The following is a 15,451-nucleotide window of genomic DNA, read 5'->3' as shown; positions in this document are numbered from 1 at the left end:
CTGTCCTTCCAATGAATATATCTTTGGAGGTCCATTATTCTTCCTACTGGAATGAGTGATTCAGTTTTTCTGCATCCTCACAAACATTTGGTGTTTTCACTATTTTTTATTTTAGTCATTCTGGTATGTGTATGGTGATACCTCATTGTGTGGTTTTAATTTGCAGTTCCCTAGTGGGCAATTGCACCCCACTCCAGTACTCTTGCCTGGAAAATCCCATGGTCAGAGGAGCCTGGTAGGCTGCAGTCCATGGGGTCGTGAAGAGTCGGACATGACTGAGCGACTTCGCTTTCACTTTTCACTTTCATGCATTGGAGAAGGAAATGGCAACCCACTCCAGTGTTCTTGCCTGGAGAATCCCAAGGACGGGGGAGCCTGGTGGGCTGCTGTCTATGGGGTCGCATAGAGTCGGACACGACTGAAGCGACTTAGCAGCAGCAGCAATGGGGAATGATGTTGAATATGTTTTCATGTGTTTACATGCCATTTATACATCCTTCTCAGCAAAATGTCTGTTCATATCTTTTGCTGATTTCCTAATTAGATTGTTTGGAATTTTTTGCTATGGAATTTTGAAAGTTCTTTGTATATTCCAGATTCTAGTCCTCTGTTGGATATATGGTTTGCAAGTATTTTCTTCCACACTGCAGTTTTTCTGATTGTTCTCTTAAGAGTTTTTCATATAGCAAATATTTTTAACTCAGATGAGGTCAAATTTGGATGAGGTCAAAATCTTTGCTTTTGTGAATTGTGATTTTGCTTTCAAGTTGAAGAAGACTGCCAAACCTAAAAGAAGATTTTCATTTATATTTTTCTCCAAAGTTTTACAGTTGTAGGTTTTATATTTATATCTGTGATCTGTTTTAAGTTAATTTTTGTATAAACTGTGAGGTTTAGGCAGAGGACCCATTGCCTGTGAATTTCTCCAACACCATCAGTTAAAAAAGGTATCCTTCCTCCAGCAGACTGCTTTTGCATATTTGTTAAAAATCAGTTGGGTGTATTGGAATGGGTCTATTTCTGGGTTCTCTATTGTCTCATTGATCTATGTGTCTATCCCTCCACATACTGATACCATAATGTATGGATTATTGACTGAATATCATGTAGAATGATTCCTTCCATTTTATATTTCCTTGTCATGATTGTTTCAGTTATTCTAGGAACTGTTTCTTTCCATGAAATTTTTAGAATAGGCTTGTCTATGTTATTAAAAGAAAACAAAAACCTCACTGGGATTTTTATAGGAATTGTATTAAACTTATGGACATCTTTACTATATCAAGTCTTTGAATCCATGAACATGATATGTCTCTCCGTTTGTGTGGGCTGTGTTTGATTTTTTTTCATCAACATTTTGTAATTTTCAGCATGGGGATTCTGTACATACGTTAATAAATGTATACAGAAGTATTTCATTTTCTTTGGGGTTTCTGTTAAAGGTGCTGTGCTTTTAATTTTGGCTTGCACATGTTCATCATCAGGATATAAAAATGTGATGGGACTTTGCTGGTGGCTCAGTGACAAAGAATCGACCTGCCAAGGCAGGAGACACGGATTTGATCTCTGGTCTTCGACGATCCCACATGCTGAGGGCAAATAAGTCCGTGCGCCACAACAGCTGAAGCCCGTGCACCCTAGAGCCCGTGCTCCAGAGCAAGAGAAGCCACCACAAGAAGAAGCCCAAGCACTGCCGCTGGAGAGTAGTCTCCACTTGCACAGCTAGAGAAAGCCCGTGTGTGGCAACAAAGACCCAGCACAACAAAAATAAATTCGTTACTTAAATTATTTTTGGTTTGTGTATGTCAGCCTTATACTCTGCAACCTCGTTGAGCTCACTTATTCTAAGAACTTTTTTTAAGATTCCTTGGAATTTAATAGGCAGATATTTTAATGTTATTTTTATAGCCAAGTCTTATATTTATTTATCCGCATGATCAAGTCCTCATTATCGTTTCTAATGTTGTTTATTTATGTCTCTTCTTTTTACTTGATTCCCAAATTGTGGACTTTTAAAAAGAGCAAATAGCTTTTGTTTTTGTTAATCAACTTTACTGTTTTTTTTTTTCTTTAACTCATTATTTTCTGATTTTTATCTTTAACAATTTTTCTACTTTCCTTGGGCTTCTTTTTCTGAAAAACTTTTGCTTTTGAGTAAATTCCTTGAAGGTTATAGATTCTTTGCATATCATTTTAGATAAATCCCACAAGTTTTCTATGTCATGCTTTTGTTTTTATAAAAAGTCTATGTTTCATTATGGGATCATGAAAAAACTTCTGGAGATGGAGAGTGGTGACAGTTGCACGAAAGTACGAATGAACTTACTGTCACTGAGTTGTACACTTTAAAATGGTTGAAATTTTAGGTTGTGTATATATTTGACCACAGTAAAAAAAAGAAAAGTTTGTAATTGCAGTTTGAATTTCCTCTTTAACTTGAGAGTTTTCCTAAGTGCATTTTAAATTTCTCAATTTTGGTTTTGTGGTTGTTGTTGCTGTTGTGTCTTTTGGCTATTTTTTTTTAACCCTAATTTTATTATATATGGTTTGTGAAGGTATCATGTATGCTTTGCTATTTGAACTTTATTGATTTCTTTTGTGGCCTAAGAAAGTTTAATTTAGGAGGAACACTTACTGTGTTCGTGAAGAAAATATGTACTTTCCCATTATTGGGTAAAATATTTTAGGAGATTTTTCCATCTAGCTACTTAATGATTATCAAACCATCTGTATTCTTATTTATTTGCTATCTGCTCTCATCTGCTGCAAGACGTGTTAAAAATCTCCCACTTTGACTGTAGATTTTTCTCATTATACTTCTGTCACAGCTGTGTTAGTAGATGCATACACGTTTATGCCCATTGTATCTTCCTGATGGACTATACCATCTATTAATATGAAATAGTCTCCCTTTTTAAGGTGGGTTGCTTTGAATTTTATTTTTTCCTGATGTTAATACTGCAACTCCTACTTTTGAAAAAGTGTACACCTAGGACTTCTCTGGTGGTCCAGTGGTTAAGAATCCTTCTGCAAATGGGGACACGGGTTTAATCTCTGGTCTGGGAAGAATCCTCGTGCCTCAGGGCAACTACAGCTCGCTGGCCACGACTACTGAGCCCAAGGGCCGTAACTACTGAAGCCTGAGTGCCTACAGCCTGTGCTCTGCAACAAGAGAAGCCACTGCAATGAGAAGCCTGCCCACCACAATTAGACAATACTTCCCACTGCCACACGCTGAGAAAGCCCGTGTGCAGCAACGAAGATCCAGTGCAGCCAAAAATAAAGAAATAAATACTTGTAATAAAAAAAATCAAAATGTATATACCTAATGTATGTTTTTCTAGTATTAAAATTAATTTTCAATGAAATAATTCTCTAAGGCTTATGATGAAAAATAGTCCTGATTTCAATTCTCTAAGGCAAACACTTTCAATTTTTTCAGCTACTTCTTCCAACATTTCCCACTGTATTAAAAAAATACTTTTGTGTTATTGCTTTCAATTTTGTGTATTACCTATTGACTTTCTATGGAAGTTGAAGAATTAGCTCTCTTACATACCCTCTCTCAACCTCCTCTATCTTCCGATATGATTAAATTATCATTTTTGCTAAAATCAGCGTTCAGTGTTTACATTATGGTAATTACCCAGACGTTATTCACAGCTGGTTCCTGTAACTAATTATGCTTCTATTTCTTTTCTTGTAGAGCCTTTCGTTCTCTCTGGAAGTGATAATTACCTTGGTTGTTTGGTGGGTTTTTTTGTTGTTGTTGTTTATTTTTTGTTTGTTTCCATTACTCTGCCAATGCAAGAGACGCAGAACTCGGGTTTTATTCCTCAGTCGGGAAGATCCCCTGGAGGAGGATATAGTACCCGACTCCAATATTCTTGCCTGGAAAATTCCATGGACAGAGGAGCCTGGCATGCTACAGTCCAAGGGGTCGCAGAGTCAGACACGTCTTAGCAACTGAGCACACCCTAAAACTTACTGCAGAAATATGCATTTTCTCTCAGTATACCCTTAGAAGTGAGTTACTTGGTCAGTTTCTTCTGTTTTCTTGGAGATAGTCCTCTGAAGCCCTCCTTCCTTCTGCTCCCATCCAGGCCAGGCTGCTTGCTCCTATACTTGCTGCACAGTTGCCATCCGGGGACTTCCCTGTCTGATGTTGGATCACCCCTTTCCCGGGTCTTTTTCTTCTTGGTATATTCCCTCTTTTTGATGGAGCACCTTCTCTAGAGAAGCAGGAAAGGATCCTGGTTTCATGGGGCCTAAGATATATAATTATACAAGATTAAATATGACAGAAAATACTTAGTGTGAGAAAAGAAATCACAACAATTTGCATTTTTTGAAAATGGTAACAAATACCACAAACAACACAAAATCCAGGAAATAAGTCCAACAGTAACTGTATGATATACCTCTGTAACAGTTTTCCTCCTGATATTTTAGTTGTGCCTCTGATGCCTTCTGTATTAGTTGAGGTTCAATCAGAAACCAATCTCACTAGAAGGAAAAATTTCTATCTATCCATCCATCGTCTATTCATTTTTCCATCTATGTATCTTTTAACTATCTACCCATACACCTATCATGTATCTATTCATCTATGTGTCTTATCTCTATCTATCTATAGATCTGTTAGAGGGCTTTGACTTTGCACATCGTGGGAGCTGGTTAAGCAGACTGTGTAAGGCTGTTGCCTTTGCATCTTTAGCTGGAGCCTGATGTCTGCAGGGCAGGGAGGGTGTAAAGGAAGCTGGATGTAAACTTCCATCCAGTTTATGGGAGATATCATGGACAAGTTGGCACCCCAGAGCATAAGCTGGGACCCACAAGGACTGACTGGAACTGTCTCCAACCTTGATGGTGTGGCTGTCCTGGGAGAGAAGCTGGCACCCTATGTCGAAGAGCTAAAAACACAGTTGACTCAGGAGTTGGAGAAGCTGAAGCGGCTCTAGCGGAAGGTGGCGCCCTGGCTGCTGCCCCAGACCAAGGATGTGAGCCAATTGGAAAGAAGCAGCATGTGTGAGCTACAAAGTAGCTGCTGCTTCTCTCCAGCTCTCTAAACATCCCTCCAAAGTGTCCCTTGTGGTCACCCCAAATGGAGACATACAAGAAAGGTAGTTCTGGGAAGCAATTCAACCTGGCCAAGTCAACTCCAAAGGCACCAGCGCTTCTTTAGTGGTAATGATTTTGTAACATTTTATATTCTACATTGAGAGAATAAAAAGGTAATACAGTCTTAATCATATAGTCAAAGCTATGGTTTTTCCAGTAGCCATGTATGGATGTGAGAGTCGGGCCATAAAGAAGGCTGAGTGCCAACGAATTGATGGTTTTGAATTGTGGTGCTGGAGAAGACTCTTGAGAGTCCATTGGACTGCAAACCAGTCAGTCCTAAAGGAAATCAATCCTGAATATTCATTAGAAGGGCTTTTGCTGAAGCTGAAGCTTCAATACTTTGGCCACCTGATGTGAAGAGCCAACTCATTGGAAAAGACCCTGATGCTGGGAAAGATTGAGGACAAGAGGCAAAGAGGGCAGCAGAGGATGAGATGGTTGGATGGCATCACAGTCTCAATGGGCATGAATTTCAGCAAATTCCGGGAGACAGTGGAGGACAGAGGATCCTGGTGTGCTGCAATCCATAGGGTCACAAAGAGTCCGACAGTGACTTAGCAACTGAACAGTAACAACAGTTTTAACTGTATCGTGTTCTATCAAAATGTATTTCTAGTATTTCAAGTTGAGATTCATAAAACATGCAACCTCACACAGTTGGACCTGAGATTTACAATTCTGTTATAGTTCTGTGTCCCACAGACATGGACTCTGATAAATTCCATTTCATGTGGTTCTCACTCAAAAAGAAAAAAAAATGTGCCCTGACATTTAATCAATAACTTGGCTGGGTATGGAATTCTAAGTTTGAGATTATTTTCCCTTAGTATTTGGAAATTATTGGTCTATTTTGCAATGCTGAATATATTCCTGATAGGATTCACCATTGGCATTGACCAAGCTTCAGTGAGAACTGAACTCTTTCCTTATAATTTTGTACATCTGATGATGGGAGAAATTTCCTACAGACTAGCTTTTGGTTCCATGCATCTCAAACCTTGTTTTTTCTCTTCTGCCCACCTAGGTAATTGCCAGATGCCATAGAATATATTATGATTCAATATTTGGCCTTGCACCTTCCAGTCAGAGTGCCAGGTAAGTCAGTGCCAGGTAAGTCAGTGGGTGATGGAAGTATTCCCAAACATGATTTTTCTTTATTAATTTTTATTGGAGTACAATTGTTTACAATATTGTGTTAGTTTCTGCTATACAGCAAAGTGAATCAGCTATATGTATACATATACCCACCTCTTTTTTGGATTTCCTTCCCATTTAGGTCACCACAGAGCACTGAGTAAAGTTCTCTGTGCTATACAGTAGATAATCTATTTTATGCATAGTGTCAATCATATATACATGTCAATAGCAATCTCCCAGTTCTTCCCACCCCCAAACACCATTTTTACAATTAGATGTGAGTAATCACAACTGCTTAAGAAAGTGACTTAAAACCACATAAAAATACATAGGTCACTGTGAAAGGTTGCTGCTATGAGCTGCGTGTTGCCAGGATTCGGGACCTCCAGAGGAGAGGATTTCGATTTGGGATTAGAGACAAGGCTTGACTACTTGGAGATTTTTGTGTAGCAAGGTTTTATTAATGTATAATAGACATAGGGAAAGCTTCTGACATAGACATCGGAAGGGGACAGAAAGAGTGCCCCCTTGCTAGTTTTTAGTGAGGTGTTTTATGTCTGTTAGAAAGCTATTAATCAGATAAGAGAGACACCTCAAGACTGAGGGAATTGCACCAGGTCCCTCTCCCACAATATGTACTTTTGAGATAGGATGACAAAAGGTGTGTCATTTCCCAGCCATAAAACAATTGACAGAAATCCTGGTATGTTGAGCCATTATCAGCCCAAGGTTTGGGAAAAGAAAAAACATTAATTTTAGGCAGAACCATGTTGAAGAAGTGGGGTGATGGCACCCCACTCCAGTAGTCTTGCCTGGAAAATCCCATGGACAGAGGAGCCTGGTGGGCTGCAGTCCATGGGGTCTCTAAGAGTCAGACACGACTGAGTGACTTCCCTTTCACTTTTCACTTTCATGCATTGGAGAATGAAATGGCAACCCACTCCAGTGTTCTTGCCTGGAGAATCCCAGGGATGGGGGAGCCTGGTGGGCTGCCGTCTATGGGGTCACACGGAGTCGGACACGACTGACGCGACTTAGCAGCAGTAGCAGCATGTGGAAGAAAGGCAGATTCCGAAGCAAATACATAGTTTCAATAACACAGTTTAAGAAAAACATTTCCATAAGAAAAACGCATTGGTTAGCTCAAGGCAGAACCAAGTGTCCTCAACACAGAATTAAAGAAGCCTCTCTTAATTTTGTGTAGAGAAGGAATAAAATGCCTGCCACTTGCAGCTTGTTTCCTCAGGCTGCTTGGGGATCTCTGGCCTTCCTGACTGTTACCCTGTCAACTGAACCCAAATTAAACGTACCCCCAGCTCAATACACTCTTAATCTGATCCCAGATATCCCTGCAGTCACTGCTAACACCGGCCAGCAGCATGTGCTGGACTTGTGACCACTCTGATGGATAGAATGTGGCAGAAGTAGCTGTGGTTTCTGAGATTGAGTCTTCAAAAGCCTTGAAGCTCCCTCTTTGGCCCCCTTGGAACCACCCAATCATCACGTTGTGACGAAGCCCCAGCCAACCTCCTGCGGGATGAGAGGCCACATGGAAGAGAGCCCAGGAGCCCCGCCGAAGCCATTACCAACGACCACGCACGGACTGCGGACATCCGGGTTTCTTCAGCTTCAGTCAAGCTATCCAATGACGTCAGCCACATCAGTGATCCCAGGCCAAGACAAGCAGAACTGCCCGGATGGCCAACCCACAAGGTGGTGAGAAACATTTTTGTCTTTAACCACTATGCTTTGGAGTGGTTTGAAATGGAGCAGTAGATAACCTAATACATGTTAATCACACAATCACATGTAACTAGGTTTTTAAAAAACCCAGTTTGAATCCCTTTCTTTTCATTGATAATTGCTCACGATTTATTGTACTTAGTGATATGTTCATGTATGAATACGTGCTAAGTCACTTCAGTTGTGTCCGACTCTTTGTGACCCTATGGACTGTAGACCACCAGGCACCTCTGTCCATGGGATTCTCCATGCAAAAATAATGGAGTGGATTGCCATACCCTCCTCCAGGGGATCTTCCTGACCCAGGGGTCAAATCTGCGTCTCTTACGTCTCCTGCTTTGGCAGGCGGGCTCTTTACCACTAGGGCCACCTGGGAAGCTGATACTTCATATCTACTCCTAGCACCTTATTTTGAGTTTTCTCTCTACCACACTTTTTTTTTTTTTTTTTGGCTTTTCCCCACTTCCCATGTCTTGCCTTTTGTTAATGTGGTCACGTTTTATTTATTGTATTTTTCTTCTCATGACTTAAAAGTTACAAATTCTATTTCCATTCTTCTGGCTTTTCTATCCATGAGACAGAAGAATATATGTGAACCTGTTTCTTCATTTTTCTTTGGCTAGCGGGTGTGCTTTGGGGGTAATTAGGTTCACTTTTACCCATTGGAAGGGAAGCTACTGTTTGTGATCTAGAAAAATATAAAACATAGAGTAAAGCAATCAAAATCACAACAGGATAGGAGCCCTATGAGCCTCTCTGTGTGTGGGTGTGCAAGTGGATGGTTATTGGAAAATGGCAGGAGTGAAGCTCGTCAGCTCTGGTCTTGCATTTATCAGCCACCCACCTGACACTTATTGAAAGTGTCTGCAGATGGACCAAGCATCCACATCGGCCCATTGCTTATCCTCTGCTTTTCCTTGACTACACTTTAGGCAGGCTTCTCTTTGCACTCCAGCCCCTGATCTCTGTTTTCCCCCAAGCCTGCGCAAGCACAGAAACATTGGGATGTGCCCCCTCCCCCATCTGCCTCTCCTGGGAATTGCCAGACCACAGCGGAACACTTTTCCTGCCAAACTTTACTGGTATTTCCCCTAGTGTTTCAGCTTTCCCTCCAAAGATTCTGCTTATCACGGCTCTCCTCTACCCTATAAACGAAAATCCCTTTTCTGTTTGATTTTAAGATGTTTGCAGATTTCTGAGATCTCCCTATTGCAATAGTTTTTCTAATTAGAGTCTCTATCTAAGTCTCTTATCTAAGTCTTGACAAGACATAATTATTTGCTGAACTAAAGACCTGGATAACATCAGAAACCTGGAAGGTAAACTCTTTACAGGGAGTGGGACTAGCCCCTTATTTTTCTTTCCATGAACTTAAACTGCTCTTGAAACATTATTGGCATTGAATAGGCGTTTCCTAAATGGAGGAATGAACAAATGAACAGTTGCTGAACTCGGGAGATGGAGGAAGAGATTGGGACACCTTGTGCCTAGTCCCTCTTTGCCTAGAAGTTAAGTTCTCCCTGTTCAAATCTATAGCTACTAGAGATTCTGGAAATACATCTTCTACCTTGGAAATGTGTGTAGTCAGAGTGAGAAATTTGAAGCTACTTTAAAAAGCTACACTGTTTCGAAGCAGACCTCCTTACTCCTGCAGGAGGCCATGGCTGGGCGACAGTGGCGGAGTCACATGGTTGATGATGACAGTCTCACCCGAAGCTAAAACAATAGCTGGAGCTGCAGACATTTCTGCCACTCACTGAGTTCCCTGTGTCGTTTGCCTTGCTTTCTCCACTTTTACCTTCTCTAACTTCTTGCAGCTGGATGCATATGTTAGCAGCAGCAGCTCAGCCCTCCCTAGTGACCGAGGCAGGAAGTTGGTCTGTTAGTCTCAGCAGCTCTTGACAAAACCCAGTCGGCTAAAATCTGTCAACCCTTCCCCCAAAGCTGTTGCTAAAGCGAGTCCCCACCCCCTGGCGGCTTTGTCAGGCCTTGTTTATCTTTTCATCACTCTTGACCGGCTCTGGACTATTTCTGGATCCCATATCTGGGATTTCCCAGACAAATCCCACATCTCTGCCAGCTCCCTGGTGTCTGAGATTCTGAGAGGTGTGGAAAAACATTGTCTAACTGAACCAGCATTCTACTGTGGCAAAAAAAGTAGATTTGTCCGAAGCAATTTGGGCACACGTGAATGTCCCTAGTCACCAAACATCCCCAATCACTGGTTTTCCCCATGGTGAGCTTTTGCCAACACTTACTCATCTTTATGCATTTTTATGCCCTGATATTAATTTCAATGGATTTTTCTCTCCCCTTTACTTAAAAAATCATTTAAATCCATTTTTAGTTGATTATTCCTTCTCTGAGCTGTTTCTAGAACAGCTGGAAACAACATAATTATTAATGGCAAGAGATATTCCCCCTCACCTGGTGTGGGGTCCCTGTGATTGCAGGCTGGGGCTTACCTTTCTCCTCTCATTGGCCTCATTGCAGCTAACCTGTAGTCTGGTGGCCTAGCGTCTTTCCAACCAACTGACTTCTACCTGGTCCACCCGATCTGACAGAGCAGTGGGAGGATGGGAGAGGAGCAACTGAATGGGGCAGAGGGAGGCCTGCCCACGAGTAACTGATGACAAAGGTGCAATGGGGACTTCCTTGGTGGTCCCGTGGTTAAAACTCTGCATTTCCACTGCAGGGGCCATTGGTTTGCTCCCTAGTTGGGGAACTCAGATCCCACATGCTACACCGAGCGGCCAAAACATAAGTAAAGAAATAAATCTTTTTTTAAAAGGTGCAACTGATCTATGCAGCCAACATGCTCTCTTTTCCACAAATGTGGGCTGCGTCCCTGTAGCTGCATCTGCTCACTCTCCCTGCTCACCTCCCCAGTGCAGAGCATTGAGGATACTATGTTAGTGAAACCCTCCCCTCGCTTACATTGTATTGGTAGAACACTCCCCCATGGCTCTCAGTCAGGTGTAAGGCCCAGAAGCAGTTACACCACTTAGAGCATCACCTCCTACCTTTCCAGCTACACAGTTGACTAGCTGTGCATCAGTCTAGAAAAGTCATCCTGAAACCTCACTCTAGTGTGGGGAGGTGACACATTCTTGCTGTGTTCTAAGAGATGTTCTTCTGAGGTCTCTGTAATGGAGGGGATTACCTCCCTGGCCAAGCACAGCAGCCTGGCTGGGGAAGGAAGGATCTGTTCACAAGTCTGGGATGTGACAGTTACTTCTAAATCAATCAAGAGTTTTCATCTCCCCAAAGATACCAATGCTCAATTGAACATGCTGCTGCTAAGTCGCTTCAGTCATGTCCAACTCCGTGCGACTCCATAGACGGCAGGCCACCAGGCTTCCCCGTCCCTGGGATTCTCCAGGCAAAAACACTGGAGTGGGTTGCCATTTCCTTCTCCAGTGCATGAAAGTGAAAAGTAAAAGTGAAGTCGCTTAGTCGTGTCCGACTCTTAGCGACCCCCATGGACTGCAGCCCACCAGGCCCCTCCATCCATGGGATTTTCCAGGCAAAAGTACTGGAGTGGGGTGCCAGAACATAGCAGCCGCTGAATTAGACTGGATGCATCATTTATTATGGTGCTGTTTTCTCAACTGTCTTGTGAAACTAAGTTACATTTCCTGATTCAGAGGTCGAGACGAAAATGTTCTTTGGGGAAACAAAAGGGGGAAGTTTTGTTTAACAGATGTGTTGTCCCTTTGCAGGGCAGAGTGGATTCTGTGAGCTGTTCCAACATGCACACATTCAGTAACGCATCTAGCAATGTGCTGAACGCGGTAACCCAAACAGGTTCTCCCGAAGTCTGTGGTATTTTGAGTTGAAAGATGGAGTTTTAAATTGTTTTCCTGATTTCTTTGAAGGCTTAGTGAAATCACAGATTATATGAAACAAAAGATTGTTATCTTATCTAAGTGCTAACTTTGCTCGTCTGTTGGCATATTGGCAAACAGTGCAAAAGCAAATGTTGAAAAATTCCATTTCGTCTATGAACTTCTCACCAAAGAGAAATTTTTAAATCTTACCGGGTAAATGTCCTGTACACCTTTTATATAACACTGCTAAAAAGAGGTTTGATTTGCTTACCTAGGATATTGAGATTTTCATGATGAAAGTTTAGGTCACTTTTCCATTTCCTGAAAGCATGAAGAAGCACTCAATGAGATTTTTAATCTATAGAAGCAGAAGAACATAGCCTCCTCCTGCTGCTGCTGCTGCTAAGTCGCTTCAGTCGTGTCCAACTCTGTGCGACCCCATAGACAGCAGCCCACTAGGCTCCCCTGTCCCTGGGATTCTCCAGGCAAGAACACTGGAGTGGGTTGCCATTGCCTTCTCCAATGCATGAAAGTGAAAAGTGAAAGTGAAGTCGCTCAGTCGTGTCCGACTCTTAGCAACCCGATGGACTGGAGCCTACCAGGGTCCTCCGTCCATGGGATTTTCCAGGCAAGAATACTGGAGTGGGGTGCCATTGCCTTCTCCCATAGCCTCCTTAGGCATACGCTTACAAGACGTCTTATGGAATAGACATTAAAATATTGCCTACTATAAAATAACACTTTCCAAGTGTGGGATCAGAAGAATGTCCTTCTCTAACTTAGAAATACACTGACAGGGAATTCCTGGTGGCTTAGTGGTTAGGATTCTAGACTTTCACTGCCATGGCCCAGGCTCAATCCCTGGTTGGGGAACTGAGATCCTGAAAGCTGGGCGGCATGCCCTTGACCACCACCCCTCCTCAAATATACTGAGGATAAGAGTGGAGAAAGGGGTTACTGTGACATGGAAATCTATATCCATTTCTTCACAACTATCTGATGATCTTTGAAGAAGTTGCAGAAAAGGACTAACGGAGTGCACCTGACTAGCTCCATTCAGGTGCAGGTTGGACGGAAGCTCATCTAATGAAAAAATGACTCATTTCTTGGAAGTAAAATGACTTGACTCAATGAAATGACTCATTTCTTGGAGACTGCTTCGGAATTCAAAAAATTATCATCAGTAAAGGACAGCCAAGCTGAACAGGACTTTCTGAATTCTTTTGCCCTCACTCATTTGAAATCCAAATTCAGTTTCACAAGTTCAAATGGCCTCTGTGCTTTACAAACACTTTTCCTGAGAAAAGAGGTTTAACTTGTGATGACATTTGATATGCTTCAAGATGTTTTAAAATGATGGACATTTAAGGCTTCCTTGGTGATCCGGTGGTTAAGAATCCACCTTCCAATGCAGGGGACGTGGGTTCAATCCCTGGTCGGGGAACTAAGATCCTACATGCTGCGTGGTAACTAGAGAAAAGCCCACGTGCCACAACCAAAAATCCCTCATGCTGCATCTAAGACCAGACCCAGATAAACAAATCAGATTAGTAAGTATTTAAATAAAGTGATGGATGTTTTAGACATGGAGAACATATGGGATGAATTTATAGACACAAAGGACTGACAAGCAGCTGGTCTCCCAAAATGAGCTTGGAGATACAAAGAGGAAGGGCATTTTTGGAGAGGTGGAAATTAATTTCTACAAGTTCAAATTTCTGCTGATGCAAATAAGTAAAATCCTAAGTATTCCAGGCTCACACACTTTTCTTGAGAGGCTACCCAACAAGGTGTTGTCGCACTGAGCCAACACTAGGACCCTGTATAATGAGGCTTGAGAAGAGCAGAACTGCAGGTCAAAGTGCCTAACGTTTTAAACTCTATTTGTCTCTATTCCATTTCACCACCACATAAAGGAAAAGAAGGCTGTCATAAAGGCTGCAGGCAATTCAGAGCGGTGTCATTGGTAAAAGAAGCTGAAAGAGTAAAAATATGCTACCATATCATGGGACAGAAGGAAAAGCATCTTTGTTACTTTTTATTAAGTACAGGTAATATCTGTTTTGTTTAACTGATACTATTATATTTATAGAGTATTCCTTTCAGAAGTCTTACATGTATGTATCTTAATATATGATTAACTTATAAAATTTAAATATCCAATAGAGTTTAAAAAGATAAACTGCTATGTCAGAGGATATAAAGAGTACAAAAATATTTTTACAGTTTTTCTCACACTTACTCCATGCCTAGTTTAATGACCACCGTTGCTACTATTGTTTAAATGATAGCTTTTGTGTAACAGAAAGTGAACTATATAGAATAATACATAATTTCAAATAAAAACCTATTTTTATACTTGTATAGTAAAATTTTTAAAGTAATAGCTCGTATGTATATACTTATTTATTACATATGATATTATTATACATTTATTTTTTGGTCTGGTATGGCATAGCTGTCTTAGACTTTCTGAAAAGTTGATCATCCTGTTTGTCATTCAGCATAATGGTTCTGAGATTCATCCATGTCGTGTGTATCAGTTATTCAATGTTTTTTATTGCTAGGGAGTATTCCATAATATGGACATATGCCTGTTGTTTCTTCTAATTCATTCACTACCTGATGTTGTTTCAGTATTGGGTGATTATGAATAGTGCTATTTTAAACATATGCATGCAGGTTTTTGTATGCACATGTATTTTTATTTTTACTGAGTACCTCCCTAAGAGTAGAATTGATAGGTTGTACACTAAACATAAAGGTAAGCTCTTGTATTATTTCCCAAAGTGGCTGTGCCATTTTGCATTCCCCTAACCATGTACGAGCTGCTCCACATCCCAGCAAGCACCTGATTTTTAGAGTTGTTTTTTTTTTTAATATTCCTTTTCAGCCATTCTAATAGGTGAATAGTGCTATTTCACTGCTTTAACATTTCACAGTAGTCATTCTGATGGACGTGCACAACTGCCTTGAATGGAACTGAGACAAAAAGAAAACAGAAAGAAAAGAAGCCCCCCAGTGAAATTGGAGAATGGGACAGGTGTGGGAAGGGCCCTGGGGAATGCATGTGACTTCGGGTAAAAAATCAGCTTGCAGTTGGGGAGGAACAGGAAGCGGGATCAGCCAGACTCTCCGCTCCCCTAGAAGCTCACACCCGAAACCCTAAAAGTTCTCAAGAGGAAAGAAGGAATGGGGGAGAGGGGAAGAACTCTTGCTCAGAGAGTTCACTCTCAGGGACTTTCATAAACTCTATGAAGGCAGCCTGCTGTTCACCTCATCCCCTGCCCTCTGTCCCCAGAAACTGCCTCATCACAGGAGCCCGGGGAATGCTGTGGAGTGAATGAATGAGGGTCTCTAAGCCACTGAAGCTGCTCCCTCTCACCATCCCTTTGTGAACCTTGCTCAGAAGCAGTGACTGCTCTCTCTGCCAGCCCAGGGAAAGCCCCTTTGCTCACTCTGTCAGCAGAAACACACTGACTGAAGCCACCCACCCTGGCCAAGCACCATAGTAACCATTTGTGTGAGTTATTTTAAGACAGGAGGTCCTGGTAAGGAACATGGAACTAACAAGCCACCACCAACCGGAAGAGTTTGGGAAAGGTCAAAGGGAGACA

The sequence above is a fragment of the Bos indicus genome, chromosome 21 (genome assembly GCF_029378745.1).
Source record: "Bos indicus isolate NIAB-ARS_2022 breed Sahiwal x Tharparkar chromosome 21, NIAB-ARS_B.indTharparkar_mat_pri_1.0, whole genome shotgun sequence".
Classification (NCBI taxonomy): domain Eukaryota; kingdom Metazoa; phylum Chordata; class Mammalia; order Artiodactyla; family Bovidae; genus Bos; species Bos indicus.
Note: the sequence above shows the minus strand (reverse complement) of the source record.